The sequence below is a fragment of the Cynara cardunculus genome, unplaced genomic scaffold (assembly GCF_001531365.2).
Source record: "Cynara cardunculus var. scolymus isolate 2C unplaced genomic scaffold, CcrdV1 Un_Scaffold_4193, whole genome shotgun sequence".
Classification (NCBI taxonomy): domain Eukaryota; kingdom Viridiplantae; phylum Streptophyta; class Magnoliopsida; order Asterales; family Asteraceae; genus Cynara; species Cynara cardunculus.
In genome coordinates, this window is record NW_020201783.1 from 30,841 (window position 1) to 36,569 (window position 5,729).

General features: G+C 39.2%; 1 pseudogene; it reads right to left on the bottom strand.

The window, feature by feature from the left end:
* Positions 1–594: 594 nt before the first annotated feature.
* On the bottom strand, positions 595–5,506 carry LOC112503944 (annotated as a pseudogene).
* Positions 5,507–5,729: the final 223 nt, after the last annotated feature.

The window sequence follows — 5,729 nt, forward strand, 5'->3', positions numbered from 1 at the left end:
TTCCCAAGAGAGGGGATAACCATAGGGTAAGACAAGGTCAACAGCTACCCCCCTCATCTTCCTATATTACTCTTTTATTTTCTCCCTCCTTTTTTATTACAAGCAAGTACATATAACTAAAGTAAAATAGTTAGAAAGGAACTAGGTGTTACAATTCTCCCCACCTAGGATTAAATTTCGTCCTCGAAATTTTAGCTCGTACAAAAAGATGAGGGTAACGCCTCTTCAAGTCCTCTTCCACTTCCCAAGTTACGTTCAACCCTCGGTGGTGCTTCCATTGTACTTTAACCATAACAACTTCTCTGTGCCTCAACACCTTGGTTTCGCTTTCCAAGATGGCTTCCGGTTCTTCCACGCATTGGTTGTTCTCACCATGTTCTTAAGTCGAAGCATTTCAACTTCCATTTCAAATAGCTGACCCTAAAACTAAATCAACCAAGCCAAACGAACCCACAACATCATCYGGGGTGGGATGTAAGCATATTTGTCTTCTATTCCAAAGGGTAGAGCTGTTGTTTCTGTACAGACCCAGACTTGTGCAAAAGCATGAGCGAAAAGGTTTTGCATGGGTGAACAAAACATGTAGCCAACGGTTCACGTGTTTAGACCCGCCCAATTTTGAAAGCAATAAGTGCCTCCATTTTCTTGATGCTCCTCTTTCTCAATTTTGCCACTTTAAGCTTCTTATKATTCTCCATGAATGCTTRTTTATACCTCYATTTATCTACAAATATCTTCATCTCTTGAGATTTCTCCATAACTTGCATCACTACATCAAAGAAACCCCCCTTTCACTAAGGCATAGAGGAAAGCATCAACCAAGCCATGATCCAATTTGAAACTCTTTTCACTAATAAACGAAGTCCTTCTCTTAACGTCATTCCACATCATCAAAACACTGAAGTAATTTCCTGTATTCATATATCCATTAACTAGAGAAAGATATGTTTGCTTAGTCGGTTCAAATTGAAGAAAAACCCTTCTTCTAAAAGTTCTCCTTGCATCTTCTAGACGTCCTGCTTTACAGAATGCATGAATAATGGAATTCCAATCATGGGTTCCAATTTTTTTTTACTCTCGGGTCCTCAACTACCTCATCCAAAATCGCAGCCTTCAGTTCGGGCCGATGGTTTTCTGTCAAACCCGTCATTATTGTTAAATAGCTTCCCATTAAGTTCGGTATTCTTGCTACTCTAATGACCCTAAAAAGAGAAAATGCTGATTGAAAATCTTGACTAGCCATAGATGCATCTATTAAAGTATCGAAGCTACTAACATCAAGCTCTAGCCCAAAACTACACATTTCCGATACCAACTTGCAGCTTCTGCTGTTCTTTGCTCTTTACCATAAGCCTTCAAGATTGACACGTAAACTCCAAGGCCAACTGAACCTCCGTGTGCATTCATTTCATCAAGAATATTATTCGCCTTTTCTAATAACCCTAGATTAACACAAGCACTAATAATACCATACCCAACACACTTTTCAACTATAACAGTTGTGGATTCTAACTTCTGAGCTTCAAGTATCAAACTTGCTAAACCCTTGATGCTTCCATGCGTAAGATATCCTTTCACTATTTCACCATAAGTTCCTTGAAGAAAGTTTAAAACTTTACCATCTAATTCCCTCAATCTTCGCAATATAGCAGCTGAAATAGATTCAAAATTACCTGATTTCACATACCCACTAATCAAGTTACAAATAAACACTCTTTGATCAGAAAACTAAACTTAGATACCAGGTCTTCTAATTCAATTATCTTTCTCTCAAGTCCTTTTATTGCATAAAAATAAGCAAGGCAGCCAAAACTTGTCTCATCTGGATGAACACCCAACACAAACATTGTGTCGAGCACCTTCTGGGCATCAGTAACCGATTCAAGCTCATGGCAACAACCCTCCAAAGCAGCGTTACAAGCAGCCAAATCAGGCCTCAATGAATCTAACTTTTCTTCTTTTGCAATCCTACAATTCTCATTAAAACCCTCGAGAAACTCACAAAATCTACCAGTTTTCCTACTGATCTCTACACGAGCATCACCCCACATACTAAAAGGAATAAAATACCTGTTCTTGACATAGACTTAACCAATGCAAAAGCAGGGGAACCATTTGTAACCTTCATTGAATCTAAGAAAGTCTCAACTATTCTAGGCTTCAACATATCTGGGTTTGTCTCCAACACAAACATCAAAGATGCAAATGCCCCTTTGAGATTGTGCGTATCATTATTGACCGAACACAAATGGGTAATCAATGAGTTTAGGAGAGGCTTACTTGGTAATGACGATGAAAGCGATTTGAAGCACTTCCAAGCTTCATCTATGTTGTTTTCCTGGAGAGACAATTGAAGAGTGGATTCAAGATTGGGCTTCTGCAGGTTATCTACGGCTGTAGGTTTTGGGGTTTGGTCGTCAGGATTTGGAGTTTCTTTAACTTGGGGGTTTCTTACAGCAAAGATTGAAGGCTGGAGGAAGGAATAAAGGGAAGGAGGAGATGACGTTCCTGGTGTTCCTTTGAGGTACTGTAAAATCCGGTGTGCAGCTGGGAAGTGAGACTCCTTTTGTAGTTATAGCCTTAACTTACTACTAATGTATTTAAAATAACAGTATTCTCGTTACATCAAAAACCTGTTGTAGTACCCCCCCTTCTTCTTCTTTTCTTTATTTCAACCTGTAACATGGATTTCAAACATGTCGGTAAATCGCCTACCACCACCTTGGTCATTCATTGCAAACATGGAGGTTCCAGTAAAAGCAATCAGCAGAAATGAGTTGCTTAAAGCATAGAATATGCCTTTTTATAGCAGCATTGACTATCTAAAAACAAAAATTTACCATTCAACACTCTAATCTTGTATCCCTAAAAACAATCCACTTTGTCTCTTCTAATTCCTCATTCATTCTCATCCAAAGTGGACTTTCCTCCAAATATGTGAGCAGACTGTCTCAACATTCAGTTATCATGGAGACAAAATCTCAATACAAAATGAAATGTTTACAGAATCCAACTAATTGATATCTAGTAACAACATTTGATCAGATAGGGTAGGAAGAACACAAGACTAACATAATATGAGCTAACATATTCATAATTCCTTGTAATAGAAGTGAGTTTAAGCATGCTTATGTAACAACGTATTCAAAATAGTATTAGCTAAGTGAAACTTTGAATAGGTTATACGTAAGTATCCTCAACACCATCGTTACAATTCATGAATCATGTGACTCCGTTGACTCTACAACTCTTCTATCTTAAAATATCTACCCACAACGCATAAACTAACAACTACAATTTCAGCCTACGTCTAGGCATCTTAATCCTATACCTAGTTCGCTTAAACTAGCGCTTTGATACCAACTTGTGACACCCTCAAAAGAAACAACATCCAAAATTTGAGCAAAAAGGAAATAGTACAGCGTTTACAAACATCAAAAGAGACGATAAATAAAAACCTATCARTCTAAACAATTTCATGCCTAGATTAAGGACGGTGTTTCTACCATCTCCAACGAAAATACCGAGTCATCAAAATTATAACGCTTCAAAGCACAAAAACTTAGCTACACAAAAGGCTTTTACGAGACCGCACTCCCCTCAACACATCTTAGCCCCGCCGATAAAGGAACCTGGCAAATAGTTATATCGAGAGAGAGAGAGGGTTAGGCTTACGCTTAGTGAGTCCAAACAAAAGAGTTAACAAAAACATAGAGGAACATATATAAAAATATACACGCAATTAGTTGATATGACTTTAAACAGGAAAAGAGCCAGCAAGACCTGAATATCACGAAGTGGAATAATAAAACATCCGAAGATGACGGGGGAGACCCGATTTACCGTTGGTTATGACGGACACGAAGTAAGTCATAAATCAACGTTACAGAGYATCACTTACASGTTCAACACCATCGACATCAACCTAGCCAGTCATGTAGTCAGTCGTGATCATAAGCTCTTTACCTCGGTAATTACATAATAATCACAATGCCTATTACCGAATGAAAGTGAGAGGATGATTTGGTGATTACATAATAATCACAATGCCTATCACCAACTTATACCATCCTTCACATAAACATAATAAAACCATTTCTATGTCTACAAAACCWTCCCAATTYTAGCGGCATATTTWGATACATTAACATATGTATACGACCACTTGTACATTACTCAAATATTCRCATGAGTCTTTAAASGAAAGAACATTCCCATTTTACCAAATATCAATTCCAAACRTGGAACATGAGGGTTTATAGGGCTTTATCCYGAACTTACTTTGASACRAGTATTTCACCAAGCAAGTAATCACCTATAAATAAAGTGTAAGAAAAGCATAACCCACAATTTCAAATTGTATAGAGCTTCTAAAAGAGAGGGAGGTTGGATGAACTCACAGTGCTTTTCGATACTTAAAAAAAATCGAGCCAACTTAGGCTCTACGTCCATATATGTCTAAACATTGACCAACGGTCACTCTGGAAGGACCAAGTGAGCTTATTTAACACTTGTAATATGTACCCAAAGTTTCATAAAGATCCGACGACAAAAACTTAACCAAACTTAATTTAAACTCATTTTAGGCACTATAATTCACAGCTCAAATTATATTTTTTCTCAGTTTTGAGACGCAAATATATCCAACCTAGAAGTCTTTTTTCTAAAAAGTGTCTAAAGAACAGGTTTAGATCTATATATAAGCTTTCTAAAATGTCCATAATCGTAGCAATCCGATCTACGGTCAAGAAGTTATCGTACATTCAAAACAGCGTCTCGGGTAGATTTGGTGCAGTCGAATTCACCAACTAAATAGGCTAAAATCCATATTTTGGATGCATTCTTTATTCCAACAATCAAATTACCATCTAACCATGTTTATATTATTGATTACAAGATCAATACTCAAGAATTTCACCAAAATAGCCATTAATGAAGAAAATCAAAGGAATGGTATCAAAACTTCTAAAAGGTTAGTATGAACTCACATAGTGGGATTTAGGATAAATCTCCAGTCTTTGAACTAATAGGTAGCACCTGCTGTGGCTGTTGTTGGTCCGAGAACGCGCAGGTAGCGCCTGCTGTGGCTGTTGTTGCTCCGAGGACGCGCGAGCAGCGCCTGCTGTGGCTGCTGTTGCTCCGAGGACGCGCGGGCAGCGCCTGCTGCCACTGATTGGTAATGTCGTTTACCGCGAAAAATATGGAGAAACAGCGCCCTTTCGGCCCGCTGTTTGTTGCTGTCCTTTTGGTGAAAAAGACAGAGAAACAGCCCTTTTTGACCTGCTATTTTGCTGCTGCTGTTTCGGTAAAAAGAAAACAAAAATGCAGCAGCTTTGCTGCATTCTGCCTCTGTTGCAGGACGGGAAAAGCGCAGCAGCTTTGCTGCCTGCTGCTGTTGTTGCTGGACGAGGAAAAAGGCAGCAGCGTTGTTGCTTGCGGCTGTTGATTTGGTCAAGAAAAGAAGAAAATGTTGTCGGTTGGTAAGGCGTACGAAGGAACAGCACATCATAGTCTGCTGTTTGCTGTCATGCTAGGCGGCTGTTGTACAGAAACACGGCACAACCCTGCGTGCAGACTCGGGCGAAGGCAGTGTCTGCTGTTGCTATGCAGATCGGAAGAACGATGGGTAGGGCAGTAGCGCCTGCTACCTGCTGCTGTCGCTGCTGTCCGTTGTTTGTTGTTGTTCGGCGAGGGAAAAGAACATCACTCACTGTTGCTGCTGTGCTTTT